Source organism: Macaca fascicularis, chromosome 19 (genome assembly GCF_037993035.2).
Source record: "Macaca fascicularis isolate 582-1 chromosome 19, T2T-MFA8v1.1".
Lineage (NCBI taxonomy): Eukaryota > Metazoa > Chordata > Mammalia > Primates > Cercopithecidae > Macaca > Macaca fascicularis.
This window is the reverse complement of record NC_088393.1, coordinates 7,949,895-7,977,628: the sequence shown is the minus strand read 5'-3', so window position 1 is coordinate 7,977,628 and position 27,734 is coordinate 7,949,895. Positions and strand designations below refer to the sequence as shown.

Below are 27,734 nucleotides of genomic sequence, written 5' to 3'. Positions count from 1 at the left end.
TTGTACTCACCATATTTAGACGATGCAGACGATAGCAGTGATATTGCTATCACTGCAAAAATTTGTATTGGGTAACTACCTCTGCCTTAGAACTTTGCATTCCATGATGAAAGATTGTTCTGGAGTCAGACAGGCCTACATTTGAATCCTGTATCTGTTTCGTGACCTTGGGCACATTGTCTAGCTTTTCTGAATGTCTGTTTTCTCTTCTCTCATGAGGACATGATAAGGGAACCAGTCTCCAAGATTTTCCTCAACTTTGAACTGGTATATCCCTTCTTTCGATAAAAATAAAAATCCAGTTCCTCTTCCCTACTTGGAGTTTGTTCTTTTTTCCTCTAAATATAAAATATACCGTTGAATGTTTTTTCAACCTCTCCACCCCTTGAGAGTCCCTGGAATAGAGAGGAAGGAGTGGCTTGGGAAAGTTGATCACAACAAAGAGGCTATTATAGGTACATCTAAGCTAGAAGAGGAACAAGGAAGGAGTACAAGTGTTGACCGGGGCTCACAGTGTCTTGTCTGTGGGTCACCAAGAATGAGGAATATGTCAGCTCCTTCCTGGCTTCTCCTCTCTGGGAACAGAGAACAGTGCATTGCTGCTTAAGTGGAGTAAAATGGGTAATGGGTATGGAGGAAGTGGTTTAAGGATATGGAAGGGGCCGTGAGAGAGAACCCCAGCCTGAGTTTGTCTTCCTGGCTCAGCACTGAGTGTCTCAGTCAACCCATGAATGCCAGTAATGGGAATCTATTTGGACTCACTTAAGCCATGGAGGTGGGGGCAGGGTGTTAATTGGGGCAACACAGGGCTTTCAGCTTGTGTCAGCTAGCTTTTGCTGTGTAACAAACCACTCTGAAACACAGAACTTGAAACTTGTAGCCAGGTTCAATCATGGAGCTTGTACCAGCTAACTTTTGCTGTGTAACAAGCCACCCTGAAACAGAGAACTTGGAACACGTTGTATCCAAGTTCATTCGTGGAGCATGTATCAGCTAGCTTTTGCTGTGTAACAAACCACCCTGAAACATAAAACTGGGAACTTGTTGTATCCAAGTTCAATCATGGAACTTGTATCAGCTAGCTTTTGCTGTGTAACAAACTACTCTGAAACGTAATGGCTTAATCAACAATCGTGTACTTAGCTCATGACTTTGTGGGGCAGCTGGGCAAGTTTTCTTGTTTAGACCCACCAGCAGACCACAAACACAGGCTCTGTTCTCTCTCGTGTCTGGGATCAGCCAGTGGGTTATCTGGTAGCTGGATGGTCTAGCATGGCCTCATTCACATGTCTGGTGGTTGGTGCTGGCTGTCAGCTGGGAGGCCTTGGTTTCCTTCCCTGTAGCTGTTCATCCTCTCATCCTCCAGTTGGCTAGTTTGGGCTTAGATTACATGATGGTCTCAGCATTCCAAGAGTGGCAAGAGATCAATTTCCAGTGCACACGTGCCTTTTGAGTTTCCGTTTGCATCTTGTGTGCTAACATCCCATTGGCTAAGGTGAGCTGGGGGGAGGGGGAAAGGGAGAATACAGAATTTACCTGTTGATGGAAGAGGAAGAATTTGTGGCCCTGTTTGCCATCTACCAAAGAACCCTGGAGTGGGAAACAGTGGGGCTCATAAAACATTTTTTTTAAAACCTTTTATTTTAGGTTAATGAGTACAATAACATTTTAATCAGAATTTGGAGCTCAGTTGGACATCAGGACTGTGGATGGTGTGACTGAGGACATTAAATGAGTTTTCTGAGTAGGAATTTAATTTTTATGAATTCCACTTGTTGAATAACCAATTCCTTCCCCCAGTAATTCTTGATGTTTTCTTCATCAGGTATTAAATTAAACCAAAAACATGAATTTGCTTTTGGGGTATCCATTCGATTTCAAGTGTTCTGTGTCTTAATCTTACCCCAGTACCATACTGTTTATAGATTTAGAGTTTGTGTTTTTTAAGTTTTTGTTGTTGTTTTGTTTTGTTTTTAAAGAAGTGGGGCTTGGCTGGGCGTGGTGGCTCATGCCTGTAATCCCAGCACTTTGAGAGGCTGAAGCAGCTGGATCACTTGAAGTCAGGAGTTCGAGACCAGCCTGGCCAACATGGAGAAACCCCGCTACTATAAATACAAAAATTAGCCGGGCATGGTGGCACGTGCCTGTGGTCCCAGCTACTTGGGAACCTGAGGCAGGAGAGTTGCTTGAACCCGGGAGGTGGAGGTGCAGTGAGCCGAGATCATGCCACTGCACTTGAGCCTGGGTGACAGAGCGAGACTCTGTCTTCAAACAAGAATGGGGGCTCACTGTGTTGCCCAGGCTGGACTCAAACTCCTGGGTGCAAGTGAGCCTCCTGCCTTAGCCTCCAAGTAGCTGGGACTACAAACTCATGCCTGGTAAGAACATGCTTGATAAAGTGGCAAATCTAGGTTTTTTCCCTATTACACCTTTTAGAAGAATGTTTCCTTTTCTGGTTGAACTAAATCTTTCCCTCCTCTCGCCTTCATATAAAACCCATCGAGATACTGATTTAAAAATTTAATTAAAAATGTAACCCATTTCCCATAGAAAAAAAAGTACAGCTCGCTGCCAGCACTTCTTTAATTTTGCATAAACATGTTCTTTGAGTCTGAAGCAAATCTGACTGATTTTCAATGTGAGAAAATATAAAAACAGTTCTTGGAGTTATTTCTAAACAGAACTTACCTCTAGTCTTAATGTAACAGAAATGTCTGTAATGTTACATTAGAATTAGAGAACAGAATATTCTTGGGACAAATGGAAAAATGGGTTAAAATCCATAAATTAAGAAATCAATAACTTCATATTTTTCCTTTCCAGGCAGATATGGGATCTCCCTTTCCATTTGCTCAAATCTTTTTTTTTTCTTTTCTTTTAAGACAGAGTCTCGCTCTGTCGCCCAGGCTGGAGTGCAGGGGCACGATCCGGGCTCATTGCAACCTCTGCCTCCCAAGTTCAAGTGATTCTCGTGCCTCAGCCTCCCGAGTAGCTGGGATTACAGATGCCCACTACCACGCCTGGCTAATTTTTGTATTTTTGGCAGAGATGGGGTTTCACCATGTTGGGCAGGCTGGTCTCAAACTCCTGGCCTCAAGTAATCTACCCACCTCGGCCTCCCAAAGTGCTGAGATTACAGGCATGAGCAACCGCACCCGGCCAGTTTGTTCAAATCTTTTATATTGTCCCTTTTTCATCTTTATCCTGTATTATTTTTGTTATGATGGTTCCTGATTTCTGTATCACGGAGTTTTGTTGTGTTAGTTATGCCTCCTACGAGTAGCATATTTACCCCGAATCCAGATCCTTTAGTGAAAGTGATTGGTAGGTTTTTAAATTGTTTTATTCATTATATGCAATTTTGTCCTCTACAAATTATGGCCATTTAAAAAAATGATGTCTGCTCGGTTCTGGAAGCATGAAAAAAAAATTGTGTCTAAAAGTCATGCCTCTTGTTTCAGTTTTAAATCTTATTGTATTGACCAGGGCTTCTAGACTAACATTAAATATTTAACAATGGTATTATCTGACATCCATGTTTAATAGATTTCCTAATATAAAATCATCCTTGCTTTCCTGTGGTAAACCCTACTTGGTGGTGATGAATTATTCTTTCAGCATAATGTTGAATTAGATTTGCTAGGTTTGCTTTGTTTCGGTTTTTGAATTCTTGCCATCTGTGTTCATGAGTGAAATTGGGCTATGTTTTTGGTTTGTTTTATTTTGCAATCTCTTCATCAGTTTCGATTATTTATTATGTTCTAGCCACATAAAATGAAAGAGCAGGTAACTGAGTATTCATTGACTAGTTTTATGGTGCCGTAACTTTTTGCGGGGGAGCAATTCTTTGATAGCCTAAAAAACAAATTTAGGCCAGGCACGGTGGCTCACGCCCGTAATCCCAGCACTTTGGGAGGCCGAGGCAGGTAGATCACTGGAGGTCAGGAGTTTGAGACCAGCCTGGCCAACATGGTGAAACCCCGTATCTACCAAAAATACAAAAATTAGCCAGGTGTGGTGGTGCAAGTCTGTAATCCCTGCTACTCAGGAGGCTGAGGCAGGAGAATCACTTGAACCCGGGAGGCCAAAGTTGCAGTGAGCCAAGATCTCACCACTGCACTCCAGCCTGGGCAGTAGAGCTAGACTGCATCTCAGAAAAAAAAAAAAAAGAAAGAAAGAAAAAAACCCAAAACAGTGTGTGACTGGCTCTGACGTAAGGCAGTTAGACCTTTCCTTCGAAATGGGCCGTGATTCATCTTTATTTTTATAGGGCTGTATCACGTTAGAAGCACTGCAGCAGAAGTTTTCACTGGAAATCTAATAATGTTTTTTTTTAATGTGCCATCTGGAGTCTGTGTTCCTTGTATGTCTTTACTGTTGATGACTAAGAATGGTGTGTGTGTCTGTGCTGGGGTGGGTGGGTTTGGTAATTTTGCTAACATTGGCTCTAAGGATCTGTCCTACTTCCCAAAACCTTATTTTTCTCTGCTTTAGTAGGAGACCAACACTGAAAACAGGGTGCTGCTTTTTTAGAGGGGTCTTGATTTGGATTCCTTTTCTTTCTTTCTTTTTAGGCCAAAATTTTCATTTATAAATAGCTTCTGTGGTACACAACATGCAAATATTTTTGGTTTCATGATATTACACCAGAGTTGTAGCTTTTTTTTTTTTTGAGGCGGTCTCGCTCTGTCACCCAGGCTGGAGTGCAGTGATGCGATCTTGGCTCACTGCAACCTCCGTCTCCCGGGTTCAAGCAATTCTCCCATCTCAGCCTCCTGAGTAGCTGGGATTACAGGCACCCACCACCACACCTGGCTAATGTTGTATTTTTAGTAGAGACGGGGTTTCACCGTGTTGGCCCGGCAGGTCTTGAACTCCCGACCTCAAGTGATCTGCCCGCCTCGGCCCTTCAAAGTGCTGGGAATACAGGCATAAGCCACCGCATCCGGCTGAACTTTTATTATTTTAAAAACATTTTTATTTATGGTAAAAGTCACACATAAAATAAAATTTGCTGTTTTTAGAAAGAATGTTTAAAAAGATATGTACCATGTTGCCCAGTACAGTAGAAACAGCCATAGTACACCACAGCCTCGAACTCCTGGGCTGAAGGGCTCTTCAAACTTCAGCCTCCCAAGTAGCTGGGACTACAGGAACATACCACCACATCTGGCTTCCCTCCTTCTCCTTCTCTTTCTCCTTCTCATTCTCCTCCTCCTCCTTCTGTTTTTTTTTTTTTTCCGAGACGGAGTCTCACTCTGTCACCCAGGCTGGAGTATACAGTGGCATGATCTTGGCTCATTGCAACTTCTGCCTCCTGAGTTCAAGCAATTCTCCTGCCTCAGCCTCCCAAGCAGCTGGGATTACAGGTGCATACCACCATACCTGGGTAATTTTTGTACTTTTAGTAGCGATGGAGTTTCACCATGTTGGCCAGTCTCGAACTCCTGACCTCCAGTGATCCTCCTACCTCCGCCTTTCAAAGTGCTGGGATTACAGGCATGAGCCACTGTGCCTGGCTTGTTTTCTTCTTTTTTAAACTTAATGAGTTTAGGCAGCGTTTCTCAGCCTCAACAGTATTAGCATTCTGGGCTGTACCCCTCTCTGTGGTGGGGACTGCCTTGTACATTACAGGAAGCTGAGCAGCATCCCTGGCCTCCACTCAATACCAGTAGCAACCCCAAGTCATGACAGCCAAAAATGTCTCCGGATACTGCCAAGTGCTGGGATCACAGGCATGTGCCACCATGCCCAGCTAATTTATTTTTATTTTATTAGTTATTTACTTATTATTTTTGAGACAGTCTTGCTCTGTCACCCAGGCTGGAGTGCACTGGCATGATCTCGGCTCACTGCAACCTCTGCCTCCCAGGTTCAAGTGATTCTCCTGCCTCAGACTCCCAAGTAGCTGGGATTATAGGTGCACGCCACTATGCCTGGCAAATTTTTGTATTTTTGTAGACACGGGGTTTCATCATGTTGGGCAGGCTGGTCTCGAACTCCTGACTCCGGTGATCTACCCGCCCGGGCAACATAGAAAGACCCCATCTCTACAAAAAAATTTTTAAAAATTTAGCCAGGGGTGGTGGCATGCGCTTGTAGTTCTGGCTACTCACGAGGGTAAAGTGGGAGGATCACTTGAGCCCAGGAGTTGGAGGCTGCAGTGAGCTATGATCACACCACTGCACCCCAGCCTGGACAACAGAGCAAGACCTCATCTCTTAAAAAAATAAATAAATAAAATAATAAGTGAATAAGTGAAAGTAATAAAATGTAAGATACTGTTGGAGTTCTCTTTGTCATTTCCCTTGCCATATTCTCCTCCCTTCTTCCCAGAGGTAACAACTCTCTTAAGTTTAGTACATAAACTTCCAGCCAAAAAAATGCATGTTTTTTTTTTTTTTTTTTTTGAGATGGAGTCTTGCAGTATCACCCAGGCTGGAGTGCAGTGGCACGATCTCAGCTTACTGCAAGCTCCACCTCCTGGGTTCAGGCCATTCTCCTGCCTCAGCCTCCCGAGTAGCTGGGACTACAGGTGCCCACTACCATGCCCGGCTAATTTTTTGTATTTTCAGTAGAGATGGGGTTTTACCATGTTAGCCAGGATGGTCTCAATCTCCTGACCTTGTGATCCTCCCGCCTCGGCCTCCCAAAGTGCTGGGATTACAGGCGTGAGCCACCGCGCCTGGCCTATTTATTTATTTATTTATTTGACACCGAGTTTCGCTCTTGTCACCCAGGGTGGAGTACAATGGTGCATTCTTGGCTTACTGCAACCTCCACCTCCCGGTTCAAGCGATTCTCCTCCCTAGTAGCTGGGATTACAGGTGTGCACCACCATGCCTGGCTAATTTCTGTATTTTTGTAGAGACAGGATTTCACCATGTTGGCCAGGCTGGTCTCAAACTCCCAACTTCGAGTAATCCGTCTGCCTCAGCCTCCAAAAGTGTTGGGATTACAGGCGTGAGCCACCACGCCTGGCATAAATCTTTCTTTAAATCTTTTGCTGCTGTAATTAAGTATACATCATAAAATTTGCCATCTTAACCATTTTTAAGTATACAGTTCACTGGCATTAAACACTGCCATTTATATTGGAATACACTTTTGAGTATTCTAAATATCTGCATATATTGGGAAGCTAAGCAGTGTTATCCCTTAGGAAGTCATTGTGTATTTTGCCCTTAAAGCACATTTCAGTTCTGACTGGCCACACGTGGCTGGTCCTACCATAATGGATCTAGTCTTTAAAAATACTCCGCGATCCCCCTCACCATGCACACATATGATATGTTTGTGTGTGTGATTCAAATTTCTACACCTGCTGCATGAGTTCTTAAGCCAAATGCTTTTTTTTTTTCTCTCAGCCAATATGTTCTTTAAGTTGATGCCTCTTGATTCAGTAGTGCTAGTTCATTCATTTAAGTGCTACATAGTATCTTGTATGAATGAGCCACATGCTACTCACTAGCTCCCCTAGTGGGAGACATTGAGATTGTTTCCGGTTTGTTTCTTTGATAAACAATGCCGCAATGAACATCTTGGTGTCCATCTCCTCCTGCCCATTTGTGAATGGTTTTCTAGGATTGATGTTCAGAATTGAAGTGACTGGGAATGGGGTGTGTACATTTTTAAATCTAGTATATACTCCCCAGATGGTCTCCAAGGTGGCTGTGACAGCATACCATTTTACTGGTGGTGCGTTAAGGTGTATGTCAAATGTGGGCAAGGCTTCAGGAAAATTGTTATTTCCAGTGCATGGAAATTGGTATCCTATGGTTTTCTTTTGCAGCTCCCTGATTCCTGGTAAGACTGAGACTCTCTCTGTGTGCTTCTTAGCCATGTCTTCCTATCTCTTCCTCCTCTTTCCCTGGGAGCTATTTTGGGGTGGGGATGGGGCTGGGCCTTTTTCTTCAGGGACTCTGCATTTGCAACTGTCACAAAGAGGTGCACAAGGGATTGAAGTGTCAGAAATGCTTTAATGCTGTCATTGCATTTCTTTACCCAGCATTTCAATGTGTGCTTTGCTTTGCTTTTCTCACTTGAAATTGTGGCCAGGCTGGGCGCGGTGGCTCAAGCCTGTAATCCCAGCACTTTGGGAGGCCGAGACAGGCGGATCACGAGGTCAGGAGATCGAGACCATCCTGGCTAACACAGTGAAACCCTGTCTCTACTAAAAAATACAAAAAACGAGCCGGGCGGTGTGGCGGGCGCCTGTAGTCCTAGCTACTTGGGAGGCTGAGGCAGGAGAATGGTGTAAACCCGGGAGGCGGAGCTTGCAGTGAGCCGAGATCTGGCCACTGCACTCCAGCCTGGGCGACAGAGCGAGACTCCATCTCAAAAAAAAAAAAAAAAAAAGAAAAAAAGAAATTGTGGCCAGACAGAAACCCAGTTAGACCAATAGGCATCCTTTTTTTTTTTTAAAATCTCTTTGAGGTGCTGATGTTTGTATATCTTCAGTTGCTCTTCTTTAAATCTTTAATTGCTTTTGTAGTAATAGAACATGCATCATAAAATTGATCATCTTAACCTTTTTTCTTTTTTTTTTTTTTGAGAATTTATTTGTTGATGGACATTTGGGTTGTTCCTGCCTTCTGGCCATTGTAATTAATGCTGGGAAAAACATGGGTCTACAAATACCTGTTTGTGGCTGCCCAAGTTTTGGGGACACATAGCAGAAGCCCACCCCTTCCTGATTCAAGAATGAGGCCCATTGAGGGACTTAGCCCATGGGAGCCTCTGTTCCAGTGAGGAACATGGAGGGAATGGAGGACAAGGCAAAAGTTCTCCAGCCTGGACCCTTATGATTCTTTGAAGGCTGAGACGAGAGACGACGAGACTCATGGCTGGGTTCATTTTCCCTTCCTTTTTTTTTTTTTTTTTTTTTGAGATGGAGCGCTCTGTTGCCCAGGCTGGAGTGCAATGGCATGATCTTGGCTCACTGCAACCTCTGCCTCCTGGCTTCAAGTGATTCTCCTGCCTCAGCCTCTCAAGTAGCTGGAATTACAGGTGCATGCCACCACGCCAGGCTAATTTTTTATAGTTTTTTTTTTCTTTTTTTTGAGACGGAGTCTTGCTCTGTGCCCCAGGCTGGAGTGCAGTAGCGCGATCTCGGCTCACTGCAAGCTCCGCCCCCCTGCGTTCACGCCATTCTCCTGCCTCAGCCTCCAGAGTAGCTGGGACTACAGGCGCCCGCCACCTCGCCCGGCTAATTTTCTTGTATTTTTAGTAGAGACAGGGTTTCACCGTGTTAGCCAGGATGGTCTCGATCTCCTGACCACGTGATCCGCCCGTCTCGGCCTCCCAAAGTGCTGGGATTACAGGCTTGAGCCACCGCGCCCGGCCTTTTTATAGTTTTTTTAGTAGACATGGGGTTTCACCATGTTGGCCAGGCTGGTCTTGAACTCAGGACCTCAAGTGATCTACGCACCTCAGCCTCCCAAAGTACTGGGATTACAGGTGTGAGCCACCGAGCCTGGCCTCTTTTTCCATTTTCTGTTGCATCAATGGAAAGTCCATCTCCTGCCTGTGGACGTTTTCTATGTTGATGTGGAATGTGGCATTTGTCCAGGAACTTGGTGCTTTTTTTTTTCTCTCTCTCTCTATTATTTAATTTGCTTTTGGATTTTGAGAGATGAAGAACTTCCTTAGTGTGGGAGGGAAACAGTTATGGATTTACTTTGTGATTCTCCATTCAATCATGGTCTCTTCAAATGATTTCAGGGCTTGCTTGGCCAGGTCAGGTCTGTTCTAGGAGGATTTTCTTTCCATCCTTCCTCTGGGAAAGGAATGAGTATAAAAACATGCCCAAGATGGAGGGAAACCTTCCCTTTTCTTTTTTGCCTTTTTCTTCCTGGTTTTGTACATAACTGAACATTTTGATTTTGATTTTGGGATGAGAGGATACTGGTTCATTCTCACATTGCTATAAAGAACTATCTGAGACTGGGTATTTTTAACATTTTTAGAAAGTTAGTTTAATTTATTTTTCTTTTAATTTTTTTTTTTTTTTTTTTTTTTGAGACTGAGTCTTGCTCTGTCACCCAGGCTGGAGTGCAGTGGTACCATCTCGGCTCACTGCAAGCTCCTCCTCCCGGGTTCATGCCAGTCTCCTGCCTCAGCCTCCCGAGTAGCTGAGACTACAGGTGCCCGCCACCATGCCCGGCTAATTTTTTGTATTTTTAAATAGAGACGGGGTTTCACTGTGTTAGCCAGGATGGTCATGATCTCCTGACCTTGTGATCTGCCCGCCTCAACCTTCCAAAGTGCTGGGATTACAGGCATGAGCCACCGTGCCCAGCCTATTTATTTATTTTTTTGAGACAGAGTCTCCCTCTGTTCCCCAGGTTGGAGTGCAGTGGCACAATCTCTGCTCACTGCAACCTCTGCCTCCCTGGTTCAAGTGATTCTTCTGCCTCAGCCTCCGGAGTAGCTGGGATTACAGGCACCTGCCACCACACCCAGCTAATTTTTGTACTTTTAGTAGAGACTGAAAGTTTCACCATATTGGCCAGGCTGGTCTCGAACTCCTGACCTCGTGATCCACCTGCCTCGGCCTTCCAATGTGCTGGGATTACAGGCGTGAGCCACCGCGCCCAGCCTATTTTTTTTGTTTCCATAGGTTTTTAGGGAACAGGTAGTATTTGGTTATATGAGTAAATTAGTGGTGACTTGTAAGATTTTGGTGGACCCATCACCCGAGCAGTATACACTGAACCCAATTTGTAGTCTTTTATCCCTCGCTCACTTCCCATCCTTTCCCCATGAGCCCCCAAAGCCTGTTGTATCATCCTTTCTTTTTTTTTTTTTTGAGACAAAGTCTTGCTCAGTTTCCCAGGCTGGAGTGTAGTGGAGCGATCTTGGCTCAGTGCAAGCTCCACCTCCCAGGTTCACGCCGCCATTCTCCTGCCTCAGCCTCCTGAGTAGCTGGGGCTACAGGCGCCCGCCACCACGCCTGGCTAATTTTTTTGTATTTTTAGTAGAGGTGGAGCTTCCCCATTTTAGCCAGGATGGTCTCAATCTCCTGACCTCGTGATCCGCCTGCCTCAGCCTCCCAAAGTGCCGGGAGTACAGGCAGGAGCCACCGTGCCTGGCCTTGTATCATTCTTAAGACTTTGCATCCTCATAGGTTAGCTCCCACTTACGAGTGAAAAGATATGATGTGTGGTTTTCCATTCCTGAGTTACTTCACTTAGGATAAGAGTGAGACTGAATAATGTATAAAGTGCTGGGATTAGAGGCATGAGCCATGGTGCCTGGTCAATGTCTGGCATCTTTTCTTTGGTGTCATGTTTTGAGATTCATCCATGGTTTTGCATTTATCAATAGCCTATTTCTTTTGTGTTGTTCAGTAGTATTCCATTGTGTGAAGAGACAGCATTTTGTTTTAGCCTTTTTTTTTTTTTTTTTTTTGAGGCGGAGTCTCGCTCTGTCACCCAGGCTGGAGTGCAGTGGCGCAGTCTCAGCTCACTGCAAGCTCCGCCTCCTGGGTTTATGCCCTTCTCCTGCCTCAGCCTCCCGAGTAGCTGGGACTACAGGCGCCCGCCACCTCGCCCTGCTAGTTTTTTTTTTTTTTGTATTTTTTAGTAGAGATGGGGTTTCACCGTGTTAGCCAGGATGGTCTCGATCTCCTGACCTCGTGATCCGCCCGTCTCAGCCTCCCAAAGTGCTGGGATTACAGGCTTGAGCCATCGTGCCCAGCCTTGTTTTAGCATTTTACCTGTTGAGAGACATTTGGGTTGTTTTCAACTTTTGGCTATTATGCATAAACTTGTTATACACAATTGTGTAGGAGTCTTTTATGCGGACTAATGCCTTCATATCTCTTGAGGGCATATTCTGGAGCAGAATGGATGAGTTGTGTAGCAGAAGTATGTATAAGGAATGGCCAGGCCTGGCGCGATGGGTCATGCCTGTAATCCTAGCACTGTGGGAGGCTGAGGCAGGTGAATCACTTGAGGTCAGGAGTTCAAGACCGGTGTGGCCAACATGGTGAAACCCCCGTCTCTACTAAAAAAACAAAAGTTAGCTGGGTGTGGTAGTGCACACCTGTAATCCCAGCTACGTTGGGAGAATTGCTTGAACCCAGCAGGTGGAGGTTGCAGTGAACTGAGATCGCACCACTGCACTCCAGCCTGGGTAATAGAGCGAGACTCTGTCTTTAAAAAAAAAAAAAAAAAGAAAGGCCAGATTGTTTTCCTAAATGGTTGGAGCCTGTTATATTTCCACCAGCAATGTGTGAGAGTTCTAATTGCTCCACATCCTCAGCGGCACTTAATATTTATTGTCAATCTTTATTATTATTATTTTTAGAGACAGGATCTCACTCTGTTGCCCAGGCTGGAGTTCACTGCACCCCTGAACTCCTGGGCTCAAGTAATCCTCCCACCTCGGCCTCCTGAGTAGCTTGGATTACAAGCACACACCACCACACCGAGCTAATTTTATTTTTGTAGAGATGGGGTCTCACTACCTTGCCCAGGCTTGTCTTGAACCCCTGGGATCAAGCGATCCTCCCGCCTCATCCTTCCAAAGTGCTCGGATTACAGGCGAGAGCTGCAGCGCCTGGCCCCTTTCACTTTCTTAACAGTATCTTCGAAAAGCAGCTGATTTTTCACAGGGTGTTGTCATTAATTTAATTAGCTCCACGTTGTGGCTCTGAAAATCTTCCGTAAGCTCTAGCCCCAGACACATGGACATTTGCAGAATCTTATTTTCTAGAGTCCTGGAAATTTTCTTTCCAGTGAGAGAGTTTGGAGCAATCATTTCAGGATGGTTATTCATCTTCAAACACAAGGAGTAAGAATTTAGGGAGTTCGTGACTGTATTTGGAGAGGGAAGAGCATAGCAGTGGTCTAATGACCACCTCGGGGTTCTCAAAGGGTGGACGAGCTGCAGGTTGAAACTTGCCTTGCTTTTAGACTGTTGACTGAGTTTATAGTTGAACAAATAAGTGCCAAGGCAGAAGTGAAGGCTGACTGATTGCAAGTGATGATTGAATACTGGCCCTCACAACCATCTGTGAAAAGTCTATTTCCAGAAATATTTTTAAGAAGGATTTTTGAAAAACCGTCATTTTCATGATGGGAGGATATGAAAAGCAGTGTTTTGAAATCTCCTCCTTAGATCCTGATACTCGGAACTGTTGATTCTCCCATTTTCATTTTCTCCTGCATAGATTGTATACTTGTTTGGCATCCTTGACGATTCCAAAACCCCCTGGGGATCCAGTCCCTGATAGAAAATGGCGTAGTGTTTGTATGTAACCTACACACATCCTCCTGTATACATTTTTTTTTTTTTTTTTGAGACGAGTCTCTCTCTGTCGGCCAGGTTGAAGCACAGTGGCGCAATCTCGGCTCACTGCAAGCTCCACCTCTCAGGTTCACGCCATTCTTCTGCCTCAGCCTCCCGAGTAGCTGGGACTACAGGCGCCCGCCACAAGCCTGGCTAATTTTTTGTATTTATAGTAGAGATGGGATTTCACCGTGTTAGCCAGGATGGTCTCGATTTCCTGACCTCGTGATCCTCCCGCCTCGGCCTCCCAAAGTGCTGGGATTACAGGTGTGAGCCACTGCACCCAGCCCCTCCTGTATACTTTTAAATCATCTTGGTCTGGCAGTGTGGCTCACACTTGTAACCCCAGCACGTTTGGAAGCTGAGGTGGGAGGATTACTTGAGCCCAGGAGTTCAAGACCAGCCTGGGCAACATGGCGAAACCATCTCTACAAAAAATTTAAAAATTAGTTGGGCATTGTGGCATGTGCCTGTAGTCCCAGCTACTCGGGAGGCTGAGGCAGGAAGATTGCTTGAGCCAGGGAGTTCCAGGCTGCAGTGAGCTATGATCGCACCACTGCACTCCAGGCTGGGCAACAAAGCAAGACCCCGTTTCCATTTAACAATAATAGGGGCCAGACGCAGTGACTCATGCCTGTAATCCCAGCACTTTGGAAGCCTGAGGTGGACGGGTCCTCGCTTGAGGTCAGGAGTTTGAGACCAGCCTGCCCAACATAGTGAAACCCCATCTCTACTAAAAATACAAAAAATTAGCTGGACGCGGTAGCGCACCTGTGGTCCCAGCTACTAGGGAGGCTGAGGCAGGAGAATCACTTGAACCCGGGAGGTGGAGGTTGCAGTGAGCCAAGATCGCACCACTGCACCACTCCAGCCTGGGTGACAGAATGTGACTTCGTCCCAAAAAAAAAAAAAAAGTTTCTGTCAATAGAGTTGTGTCCACCAATAACAGATTATCAAAAGTAAAGATTAAACACCAAACAAGTTGTCAGCCACATTCATGGAAGTACTTTATAGTGGTGATTAAGCACTCAGATAAATGTGAACCTTGGCGACAACCCAGGAACAGGTTGTGTATCCATTTTGAGCCTCTGTTTTCTCACCTGCAAAAGGTAAAATAATAATCCAGGCTTCCTCGTGGAGTTACTGTGAGGCTTAACTGAGAGACTGCACGTACGACAGTTAGCACGTAGTAAGCACTCATTTAGAGCCAGAAAGTTACAGCTCGGCTTAAGGAGTGTGAAGAAGAAAGCAGTTGAACTTAAACCATGTTAAAAATAAATAGTTGTCAATATTTGTTTTGTTAGGAACAAAACATAACACATACACACACACATTTATACCCTGTAACTTTGTATTACTAGAGAACTTTGTTATGAGCCAGAATAAATAGGTCTTTCAATAGTTGGGAGAGGCCAGGAGCTGTCGCTCACACCTGTAATCCCAGCACTTTGGGAGTTCGAGCCCAGCCTGGGTGATATAGTGAGACCCCTGTCTCTACAAAATAATGTTAATTAACAAGTTATTGGTGGCATGCGCCCGCAGTCCCAGCTACTCAGGAGGCTGTGGTGGGAGGATTGCTTGAGCCTAGGAGGTTGAGGCTGCAGTGAGCCATGATCGTGTTACTACACTCCAGCCTGGGCAACAGAGGGAGACCCCCATCTCTTAGAAAAAACAAAAGATGGCTGGGCATGGTGGCTCAGGCCTGTAATCCCAGCACTTTGGGAGGCCGAGGCGGGCGGATCACGAGGTCAGGAGATCGAGACCATCCCGGCGAACACGGTGAAACCCCGTCTCTATTAAAAATATAAAAAAATTAGCCGGGCGTGGTGGTGGGCGCCTGTAGTCCCAGCTACTTGGGAGGCTGAGGCAGGAGAATGGCGTGAACCCGGGAGGCGGAGCTTGCAGTGAGCTGAGATCGCGCCACTGCACTCCAGCCTGGGCGACAGAGTGAGACTCCATCTCAAAATAAATAAATAAATAAATAAATAAATAAATAAAAAAGGAAAAAACGAAAGATGTTCAGCTTTCCTGGGTGACCCAGTGTTGCAGGGATTGGCCATCCTTGGTGTAAGGCATAGGATGTGCAGGGTAGCAGGACGGCAGAGTGGGCAGTGTGTGGGGTTTCTTTCATTGACAGTGTGGCTCCCAGCACTCGGGGTCAGGGCTTGCTTGTAGAAGTTTCTGAAAAGCTGCAGTCATGTTTCATTTCTTTCTCCCCCACCTAACACATGCCAGGACACACAGCGTAGTACTATGGTTTGGAACCAGGCTTTACCCGTTAGTAGCCGTGGGGCCCTGGGCAAGTTCACTGGAGTTCTCCGGGATCTCTGTTTCTTCTTTTGTAAAATGGCAACTGAAACATATCACAGGCCAGGCGCCTGTAATCCCAGCACTCTGGGAGGCCAAGGTGGGTGGATCACTTGAGGTCAGGAGTTTAAGACCAGCCTGGCCAACATGGTGAAACCCAGTCTCTGCTAAAAATACAACGATTAGCCAGGCGTCGTGGCTGGTGCCTGTAATCCCAGCTACTCCGGAGGCTGAGGCAGGAGAATCACTTGAACCCAGGAAGCGGAAGTTGCAGTGAGCCGAGATGGTGCCACTGCACTTAAGCCTGGGTGACAGAGGGAGACCGTCTCAAAAAATCAACACCAAAACCAAACCCAAAATGTATTACAAGCTTGTGAGGATCAGAGAAGGGGATGTGGGAATAATAGGCATGGTAGTTACATTGTTGCTAGTATTGTAGTTATATTACAGCTGTACATTGCGACCTATTGTTATATTACAGCTGTACATTGCGACGTATTGTAGTTATATTACAGCTGTACATTGCGACCTATTGTAGTTATATTACAGCTGTACATTGCAACGTATTGCAGTTATATTACAGCTGTACACTGCGACCTATTGTAGCTGCTGCTGTTCCTTTGGTTGTGTTTAACAGGTTAAATTTTTGCTAGTATTGTAGTTATATTGCAGTTACACATTGTGATCCTATTGTAGCTGCTGTTATTCCTTTGATTAACTTTAACAACTGAAATATTTCACATACAATAAAATGCATATGGCCGGGGCTCAGTGGCTCACGCCTGTAATCCCAGCACTTTGAGAGGCTGACGCAGGCGGATCACTTGAGGTCGGGAATTTGAGACCAGCCTGGCCAACTACTAAAAATACAAAAATTAGCCAGACATGATGGTGCGTTCCTGTAATCCCAGCTACTCAGGAGGCTGAGGCAGGAGAATCGCTTAAACCCATGAGGTGGAGGTTGCAGTGAGCCAAGACTAGGCCACTGTACTCCAGCAGGGGTGACAGAGGGAGACTCTGTCTCAAAATAAATAACATAAAATAAAATGCACAGGTCTTAAGCATTCAGTTCAATGAATTTTGACAAAAATTATAGGTACTCATGTAGCTACCACTGAAAACAAAATGGAGAACATTGCCTCATCCCAGCCCTTTCCAGTGAATTCCCAGTACCCCCTGGGAATGAGGTGTTACGATGATTATTATCACCATTACTGATTATTATTGTTCAGTTTGGTTTGATTGAAGAAGAGAGTAGAGAAAGAAATAGTTAGCTTCATGCAAAAAGTAGGACATATGAGAGCCTGAGATATGGCTTAAGGAGAGTATTGTTTGGAAAGTTTGGCTGAGTGTGGTGGCTCATGCCTGTAATCCCAGCACTTCGGGAGGCCGAGGTAGGAGAATTACGTGAGCTCAGGAGTTCGAGAATAGCCTGGGCAACATAATGAGACTCTGTCTCTATAAAAAGAAAAAAGAAAAAAAAAAAGGAGAAAAGTTTAAGGGGTGTTGGCAGGTTGTCCTAGACGGGGTTTACTGCCAGAAGCAGTTAGGATACAAGAAGAGCAAAAATTTGAGGGTAAAACGATGCATGGCAGGTCATTGGGTGGCGGATATACAGCCCCAACGTCCAGTGACTTTAAACTTTATCAAGACAACACAGGGCCGGGTGCCATGGCTCATGTCTGTGATCCCAGCACAATGGGAGGCCAAGGGAGGCAGATAACTTGAGGTCAGGAGTTCGAGACCAGCCTGACCAACAATGGTGAAACCCCGTCTCTACTAAAAATACAAAAATTAGCAGGGCGTGGTGTTGGGGACCTGTAATCCCAGCTACTCCGGAGGCTGAGGCAGGAGAATCACTTGGACCTGGGAGGTGGAGGTTGCAGAGAGCAGAGATCGCACCACTGCACTCCAGCCTGGGCGAAAGAGGGAGAGTCCATCTCAAAAACAAACAAACAAACAAAAAACAAACACCACAAAGCATTTGAACGAAAGAAACAGCATTTGCAGATGCAAATTCAGGATCCGAAACGAATTTTTGCCCCCTCTCTGCTGAGCTGCCAGGATGTTCCAGGGAGATCCCTCCTTTCCCATTTCCTCCGTGGCACACAGGCTGTGCCGAGTAAGTGGGCAGTTGTGAGTTTCTGGAAATCAGTGAGCTGGTGTGGCTCCTGGCTCCTGGCTCCTGGCTCCTGGCTCTGGCCAAGGGAGTTGACTTCCCTGAGCCCGCGCCAGGAGGGGAGGTTGGAGGCTTTTAAAGGCCTCAGCTCCGCTGTAGACACGTGCCTCTTTGGCACTGGCTTTGTTGAAAACGCTTTTCCTAGTCTCTGTTCTGCACAGACCTCCGAGGTTCCTCCGCACGCCGAAGGGTCTTGCCGCAGGAGGAACAGTCTGACCTAATCTCTCCTAGAGGAGGCCTTGAGCTAATATTTCTTTTCTTTTTTTTTTTTTTTTTTTTTTTTTTTTGAGACGGAGTCTGGCTCTGTCGCCCAGGCTGGAGTGCAGTGACATGATCTCGGCTCTCTGCAAGCTCCGCCTCCCGGGTTCACGCCATTCTCCTGCCTCAGCCTCCCGAGTAGCTGGGACTACAGGCGCCCGCCACCTCGCCCGGCTAATTTTTTTGTATTTTTAGTAAAGACGGGGTTTCACTGTGTTAGCCAGGATGGTCTCGATTTCCTGACCTCGTAATCCGCCCGCCTTGGCCTCCCGAAGTGTTGGGATTACAGGCCTGAGCCACTGCGCCTGGCCTCTTTTTTTTTTTTTTTTTTGAGGCGGAGTCTCTCTCTGTCACTCAGGCTGGAGGGCAGTGGTGCAGTCTTGGGCCACTGCAATCTCCACCTCTCCAGTTCAAGTGATTCTCCCTGCCTCAGCCCCCCCAAGTAGCTGGGATTGCAGATGGCCACCACCACACCTAACACATTTTTGTATTTTTAGTAGAGATGGGGTTTTGCCATGTTGGCCGGGCTGGTCTCGAACTCCTGACCTCAGGTGATCCACCTGCCTTGGCCTCCCAAAGTGCTGAGATGACAGGCGTGAACCACCTCACCCGACCGAGGTTATATTTCTGAAAGGTGGAGTACCATGCTGTGAGCTAGAGGCTTGGTGTGGTTTATCCTGTCATCTGCTCAGTGACCTCACCAGGTGGACACTGTTAGGATTCCTAATTTGCAGAGGGAGAATTTCAGGCTGACAGAAAGGTCAGCACCGTGTTCAAAGTGATCCAGCTGCTACCAAGATGAACTATAGCCTTTGCTCTGAGCTCACCGCCTGACCTCAGTCTAGAGCTGGGAACCTTTCTCTCCCCCATTGCTACACCTGATCAATTACTGAGTCCCATCCCTTTAACTCCTTACATGGCCTTCAAATCCATCTTCCCTATCTAAGCTGCCCATTCATTGACTTGTGCCTTCTGTCCATCTGTTAAGAGCCAGGCACTGTGCTGGGCTCTGAGAATGTGGCCAAGAACAATATAGATAAAAGTTCTGAGCCGTGTACAGTGACTCATGTCTGTAAACCCAGTGCTTTGGGAAGTTGAGGCAGAAGACTTCCTTGAAGCCAGGAGTTTGAGGCTGGCCTGGACAACATAGCAAGACCCCGTCTTTACAAAAACAAAAACAAAAACAAAAAAAAAGGAAAAAGAAAAATTAGCTGAGCATGGTGGCACTGACTTGTAGTCCCAGCTACTTAGGAGGCTGAGGTGGGAGCATCACTTGACTCCAGGAGTTCGAGGCTGCAGTGAGCCATGATTGTGCCACTGCACTCCAGCCTGGACAATAGAGCAAGACTCTGTCTCAAAAAAAAAAAAAAAAAAAAAAAGACTGTAAATGTATCCTCCAGAGTAATTCTTCTTTTTCATTTTTCAAAAGCATCCTTGCTTTGTTTATGCTTCCAAAAGTTTAAAAACTGTAGCTGAGTTCCAAGAAAGTAAAAGGGAAGCAAAGGAAAAGGAAAATACAGACCCAGAGGCCCTTTATGGGTTTGATTGTATGTGAAGTCCATAAATTGATGGAGAGAAGGAGCATCTTGACAGTATTTACTTGTATTCTCCTATGTCATGGATTTCCTCTCCATTTTCCCGAGGATTCTTTCCTATTCTTAGAAATGTTTTGTGATTTTCCTTCAGACACAGTTTGTCTACTTCTTGTAAGCATTGTTCTTAGATTGCTGGCTTTGTATCTATCACTCCCTCGCTCATCTGCCTATCTATCTATCTTACCTATCTATCTGTCTATCCATCCATCCATCCATCCATCCATCCATCCATCCATCCATCCCTCCATCCACTTGCTCATCTTCCCATCCTTCCATCCATCCATCCATCCATCCATCCATCCACCCACCCATCTATTATCCATCCATCCATCCATCCATCCATCCATCCATTCCTCCATCCATTCATCCACTCACCTCTCCATCCATCCACTCACCCATCCATCCATCCATCCACTCACCCATTCATCCATCCACTCACCCTTTCATTTATCCACTCATCCATCCATCCATCCATCCATCCATCCATCCATCCATCCATCCATCCACTTGCTTATCTGCCCATCCACGTATCCATCCATCCATCCATCCATCCATCCATCCATCCATCCAGTTCATCCACCCACCCACCCATCTATTATCCATCCATCCATCCATCCATCCATCCATCCATCCATCCATCCATTCCTCCATCCATCCATCCACTCACCCATTCATCCATCCACTCACCCATTCATCCATCCACTCACCCATCCATCCATCCATCCATCCATCCATCCATCCATCCATCCATCCATCCATCTATCCATCCATCCATTCCTCCATCCATCCATCCACTCACCCATTCATCCATCCACTCACCCATCCATCCATCCATCCATCCATCCATCCATCCATCCATCCATCCTTCTACTTTCCCAATAATCCACATACCTGTCCCTCCATCTCTTCCAACCACTCACCCACCAATCTTCTCATCTATCTATCCACCCATCCATACATCCACTTATTCATTCATCCCTCCACCCACCCATTCATCCACCCATCCATGTATCCATTCATCTCTCCATCTATCCATGTGTCTATCATCTAATATAAGGGAGATGTTTTGAAGTATTAAAAGTGATTATTTTGTAGAATAGGGGACAGGGATCGTGTTTTCTTTGCTCACTGCTACCTTATTAAATGCTTACTAGTTCTAAAAGCCTTGCAATTGATTCCCTTCAATTTTCCAACTCTATAATTGCAGCATCTGCAGATAATGATGACTTGTTGCCTTTTGCCAATAATTAGACCAGTTATTGCTGTTAACCTTGTTATGGCAGGAACTTCCAGAACAGTGTTCGGTGATGCAGCTGAATATGGTCAGCCCAGTCTCATTTCTGATTTGAGTGGAATGCCTCAATTGTTTTACTGCAGAGGATAATTATATAATCGTTCATCCTCTTGACCTTCCTGTCTTTAGCCTCACTGAGTAAATGGGGTGTGATCGTGAAATCTTGATTGTCTCGTAGATGCGAGAGACATAAACGACATTTGTCTGTGTATAATGACAGCAGATTTATTTTGCTAAGCTGTTAAGCTGTTAAAATAAGCCTTTAAGCCCCCGCCTCAATTTGCAAGCAGAGTGGAATGTTGTTTTGTTGCTTCCGGCCAAATGCCGCTATTCGTTTTAGAGCAGCTCTTGATGGAAAGTCTGGCGGACTAGTATCTGGTCTGGATACTTGCCGGACCCTGTGTCATCACTAAAGTTAGGATGCATTTCAGAACCACCCGGTACCACAGTGAACAGAGACAAATGGCCTTAGTGAGCAGGACCCATGGGGCCCTCTGGGGCTGTTTCTTGTGCCCGGAGAGAGGCCCTAGATTTGGGACAGTCTGATTTATGCCTCCCCCCTTTTTTTCCTGGGTGATGCTGCCCTGGTTTCTGTGTTGAAATATGACCTTAGTGTGAAGGTTCCGGTCTCAGACCATCCTGTTTCTGGTATGTTAAGAAACAGAAAAACACCTTCTAGAACACAATGTTAACCATCGAGGATACATATCAGTGTTCTGGAAAAACAAAAACAAAAGCAAAGCAATTTATACCGCGACTGTGGTTTTCATCAGGGTGGGCTGCCTTTCCAGGCCCTACCCCTGTGTGGCTTGATGAAGAACTCGTTTTATAATTTGCAAGGGCATCTGCAATAGCTGCTGGTCCTCTTGGTGAAAGGGGAGGACCCACATTAGGTCTAAGCTGGCTGGAGTTGATGCAAAACACTCACAGGCTTTGGAAAAAGCACGTGATCTTTTGAAGAGAATGCAAATGTTGACTGGGCCCAGTGGCTCACGCCTGTAATTGCAGCATTTGGGGAGATGGAGGCAAGTGGATTGCTTGAGTCCAGGAGTTCGAGACCAGGCTGGGCAACTTGGTGAAACCCCATCTCTACAAAAAAATACAAAAATTAGCTGGGTGTGGTAGTGCATGCCTGTAGTCCCAGCAACTTGAGAGGCTGAGGTGAGAGGATTGCTTGAGCTCAGGAGGTGGAGGCTGCAGTGAGCTGTGATCGCGCCACTGCACTCCAGCCTAGGCAACAGAGCCAGACCATTTTTTTTTTTTAAATGCAAATGTTTGCTTGATTATTCAGCTGGTATTTAACACACAGTTCTTTGTTCCAGAGGGACTGTCCAGCAACAAATAGTGAATTCATTAATTTTTTGCACCTATTGAAAATAACTGGAAAAGGTATATGCTGGAAAATTTAGTGTTCTAGAAACATTCATGTTTGCTACCCCAAGAGCAAACATCATGAAATGCCTGATGCTTAGTGTTAAGAGGAAGGAATTCCACACAGCCTGTGGCTAGCTTTTCTTATTTCATTGGTGTCCAAGACAAGATTTGAACTGTTTACTAAAGGAAATTAGCATAATAAGTCTCCTCTGGCATATATTTCCAGCATCCAAGTGGAGCTGCTGAGATCTTGCTCAAGAGTAGCAAAATTGGCAGGAGGAGGAGGGCATTGGTTTTTACATCAGCTTTAACAGCTTATCAGCCATTTTTGCAATTTGGAAACCTGTTTGGGGTATGGGTGTACGGAGATGAAACCAGGCTGTTTCTAGGACTCACCTCCTCCTTCAGGCTTTTTTTTTTTTTTTTTTTTTTGAGACGGAGTCTCGCTCTGTCGCCCAGGCTGGCGTGCAGTGGCCAGATCTCAGCTCACTGCAAGCTCCGCCTCCTGGGTTTACGCCATTCTCCTGCCTCAGCCTCCCGAGTAGCTGGGACTACAGGCGCCTGCCGCCTCGCCCGGCTAGTTTTTTTGTATTTTTTTTAGTAGAGACGGGGTTTCACCGTGTTAGCCAGGATGGTCTCAATCTCCTGACCTCGTGATCCGCCCGTCTCGGCCTCCCAAAGTGCTGGGATTACAGGCTTGAGCCACCGTGCCCGGCCTTTTTTTTTTTTTTTTTTTTTTTTAAAAACAGGGTCTGGCTCTGTTGCCCAGGCTGGCGTGCAGTGACGTGATCGTGGCTTACTGTAGCCTTGACCTCTTGGGCTCAAGCAGTCCTCCCACTTCAGCTTCCCGAGTAGCTGGGACCACAGGTGCACACCATCGTGCTTGGCTAATTTTTATATTTTTTTGTAGAGATGGGGTCTCACTATGTTGCCAGGGATGGTCTTGACCTATCAGGCTCAAGCAACTCTCCTGCCTCTGCCTCCCAAAGTGGGATTACAGGCAGGAGCCACTGCAGTTAGTCCTCAGACATTTTTTTTTTTCTTTTTTTCTTGAGACAGAGTCTTGCTCTGTTGCCAGGCTGGAGTGCAGTGGTGTGATTGCGGCTCACTGCAACCTCCTCCTCCTGGGTTCAAGCAATTCTCCTGCCCCAGGCTCCTGAGTAGCTGGGACTACAGGCACACACCACCATGCCCGGCTAATTTTTTTGTATTTTTAGTAGAGACGGGGTGTCACCATGTTGGCCAGGATGGTCTCGATCTCTTGATCTCGTGATCCTCCCGCCTCGGCCTCCCAAAGTGATGGGATTACAGGTGTGAGGCACCACACCTAGCCGATCCTCAGACATTTTTAATTTTCCTTTTTTAGTGTTACAGTCAGCCATTTGCAAAATGAGACTTCCCCCTAACTTTGCGTCAAACTCAGAGCCATTGTCATCTTCGCTTTGATGTGGTGGAGAAGAGGAGCTTCCCGTTCTGGCACGAGGTTTCTCCACCTGGGTCCGGTGGACACTGGGGCTGGATTGTTCTCTGGGGTGGGGCCATCCTGGGCACTGCAGGGTGCTGAGCAGCATCCCTGGCTTCCATCCACTCCATGCCAGGAGCGCCGCCCCTGAGGCATGGCAAACACAAATGTCTCCAGACACTGCTGGGTGTCTCCTGGTGAGCAGAATTGCCTCCATTTGAGGACCCCTGGACCAGGGTGCTGGAATGGGGGTGAGGGGTACTCTGCAGTTATTCTCTGCTCTTTTTTTGAGGGGATGGGGAATGGAAACCAAGAGCCTATCATCAGCCAAATGGCTCTGTGGCTTGACACTGCAGTGCTACCAACAAAAACCACGTCCCTAGTCTTGGGGGACCAAGGAATCTGGGGGAATACGATTATAGTCATGTAATGAGGGTGGGTTTATGTATTACTCAAGTGCTGGGCTGGGGAGTCAGGACATAGCCGCAGGGAAGAAAACGGACATGTCCTTCTCTCTTGGAAGCCCCTCGTGAAACACCTAATTGGTGACATGGTACACTGGAGAATCAGAAGGTGTCACTCAAGCATTTTGGCTTGGTGGGGGCGGGCCAGGCACTCAAGCACCCCTAAGCTGATCTGGAGAAAGTGTCGGTGAAGGGGAACATCAGTGTTTCTCCCTGAAGAATCATCTTACGCCCATGGTGGCAACTGGCCCACAGTAACACTGATGGAGCGAGCATCTTCTTATGGCTCGGTAACTCAATAGCTGTGTGGCCATGGGCAGGTTACTGAACCTCTCTGTGCCTCAGTCTTCTCCTCTGTAAAATGGTAACATCTAGGATTGTTGGGGGAAATAAATGGTTAATAATTGGACTAGTGCTGGGTGCATAGGAAGCTGTAAGTGTTATAGCATGTGGCCACAGCCTCCCCTCTCCCCTCCTCTCTCCTGTCTCCGCTTTTCTGCTGCCCTGCTGCCTTGATGGGATACTCCCCGTCTGTCTCTGTTTGTCTGTCTGTCTGTTTGCCTGTCTCATCCCGTTTTCTTTCCTCTGTTCCCCCACCCCCACCACTGATGCAGTTTGGACCAAGTTTTCTTCAGCCAGTTAATTTAGAGACAAGGAGAACCTGGATATTTAATGGGGGCTTGGGGGACTTCCTTACAGCCGCAGGTCTCTGTGGAAAGGGCCCTGGATGATCTCTGCAGAAGCCCACCTGCTGTTGGTTAGCCAGGACCATCTCCACTTTCAGACACCAGCTTCATCCAAACACTCTTTGCTGTATTTATAACCACAGTGCATTTCCTCGGGACGCACATCTTACGGCTTCTTGGCGCCTTCGCCCAGGGTGCACTGCCTGGACCATCGCCCGCCGGCAGAGACACTGTCTGTCTTTGTGTGTTCTCCTTCCTCTGGTCGAGATGTGGCTTGGTCATCTGGAGCGGGGCCGTCAGAAGTCGCCTCGGCTTCGTGGAGGCTCGCTGTCCCCATGGCGGAAAGCTCGGCCACACACCCTGATGTCTCGACACCTTTGAGCTGCCCGTGAATGCGTTTTCAGAGCTTCCCGTGTTTACTTCGCTGCACGCCTCTGTTTGTGCTCTGGAGAAATTCTTGGCAGAGGAAAAGCCAAGTGGAAAAACAGCCCTGCTTGGTGTCAGGGCTTGAGGTTGAGGGAGAAAGACTGAAACGGAGATTTGCATGAACTGGTTTGCGCATGTGACAAGATTTTGTCTTAAAAAAAAAAAAAAAAAAACTGGCCTGGTGCGGTGGCTCACTCCTGTAATCCCAGCACTTTGGGAGGCTGGGGCAGGCATATCACGAGGTCAAGAGATCGAGACCATCCTGGCCAACATGGTGAAACCCCGTCTCTACTAAAAATACAAAAATTAGCCGGGTGTGGTGGCGGGCGCCTGTAGTCCCGGCTACTCGGGAGGCTGAGGCGGGAGAATGGCTTGAACCCAGGAGGCAGAGGTTGCAATGAGCCGAGATCACGCCACTGCACTCCAGCCTGGGTGGCAGAGCGAGACTCCGCCCATCTCAAAAAAATAAAATAAAATAAAAAATTGTGTTCCAGTCTGTTCTGGTGGCTTAGAGGAGGGAAGATGGGAAATTTTGGGTTTAATAAGTAGCATCCATCAGGTTAAGGGCTTTGAAGCACCTGGGAACATCCACAAGTTACTATTTATTGAGCACCAGCTGTATACAGTTATTGAGCATGCATTGTCTCCCAGGCACATGGTCCTCATAACAATCTTTTCACAGAGCTAGGATTTGAACCCACAGTCTCTCTGGCTTCAGAACCCTAGCTTTTCCTGTTATACTCTGCCTTACAGAGGAAGGGAATTTTTGTACCGGGTTTTGAAGGGTGAATAGGAGTTCAATGAAGACGACGCACAGTCTGTGCTAACCTTGCCTTCCTGATCCTCTTAGAGTTGGCCAGAAGCTATTATCTGGAGGCCAAAATTGGGTCACTAGGGTGACCAACTCATCACAGGGCCCTGGATTTTTCTCTGCAAAAGCCCATCTGCTATTGGTTAGCCAGGACCATCACAGTGTGCCCAGGTCACCCTACATTTCACCCAAAAGCAGAATTTTACACCAGAGCCTGGACACTGATTGAATTTTCTTTAACTCAGTTCTGTCAATGGTTATCTCCAAAATGCTCCCTTGTGTCTTTATGCTGGGCTTCTTTCTCTAGATACTTCCATTTCTTGGTTTGGGTGAAAATCAAATGAGGTAATTAATGCTTGTGATATATAAAGTGTAGTGTGTGGCACATGGTAACCTCTTTAGTTTTAGCTTGTTGTTTTTGTTTGTTTGTTTTGAGTCTTGCTCTGTCACTCAGGCTGGAGTGCAGTGGCGCAATCTCAGCTCACTGCAACCTCCGCCTCCCAGGTTCAAGCAATTCTCCTGCCTCTGCCTCCCAAGTAGCTGAGATTACAAGTGCATACCACCACACTGGGCTAATTTTTGTATTTTTAGTAGAGATGGTGTTTTGCCATGCTGGCCAGGCTGGTCTCAAACTCCTGACCTCAGGTGATACTCCCTCCTTGGTCTCCCAAAGTGCTGGGATTACAGGCGTGAGCCACAGTGCCTGGCCAGTTTTAGCCAGTTTTTCATTGGCCTCCCTCTTTGCCTTTTTTTTTTTTTGAGACAGAGTCTCACTCTGTCGCCCAGACTGAAGTGCAGTGGCGCGATCTCGGCTCATTGCAAGCTCTGCCTCCTGCGTTCACGCCATTCTCCTGCCTCAGCCTCCCGAGTAGCTGGGACTATAGGTGTCCGCCACCACGCCCGGCTACTTTTTTTCGTATTTTTAGTAGAGACGGGTTTTCACCGTGTTAGCCAGGATGATCTCGATCTCCTGACCTCGTGATCTGCCCGTCTCGGCCTCCCAAAGTGCTGGGATTACAGGCATGAACCACCGCGCCCAGCCCCTCTTTGCCTTTTTTGCAAGGGGGCTGGCCTCCCTGTCCCTGGAGTCAGCAGGCTTCCTTATACCTGCAGCTTCCTCTAAGGAAGTGTAGCTGCCTCCAGCCTGGCCCTCCCCAAGGACTTAGCTGTTTCCTTCACCAAGAGTAAGGAGTGGACCTAATCACTGCCAAATAGGGAAGCCAGGCTGGACGCCGTGGCTCATGCCTGTAATCCCAGCACTTTGGGAGGCTGAGGCAGGAGGATCGCTTGAGGCCAGGAATTGAAGACCAACTTGGGCAATGTAGCAAGACCCTGTCTCTAAACAAATAAAAAAACTGGCCGGGCGCAGTGAGCATGAGGCCAGGCGTGAGCCACTGCACCCGGCCTTCTTCTTCTTCTTTTCTTTTTTTTTTTTTAGATAGGGTCTCACTCTATTGCCCAGGCTGGAGGGCAGTGGCACAATCTCAGCTCACTGCAACCTCTGCCTCCTGGGTTCAAGAGATTCTCCCACTTCAGCCTCCCGAGTAGCTGGGATTACAGGTGCGCAACACCACGGCTGGTT

At 46.7% G+C, this 27,734-nt stretch overlaps 1 protein-coding gene and 1 pseudogene across 4 annotated transcripts in view; both read left to right on the top strand.

The window, feature by feature from the left end:
• The window catches only part of INSR (insulin receptor), a 187,960-nt gene that overhangs the window by 47,930 nt on the left and 112,296 nt on the right, over nucleotides 1-27,734 (top strand). The window lies entirely within an intron of this gene.
• On the top strand, nucleotides 24,499-25,447 carry LOC141409196 (uncharacterized; annotated as a pseudogene).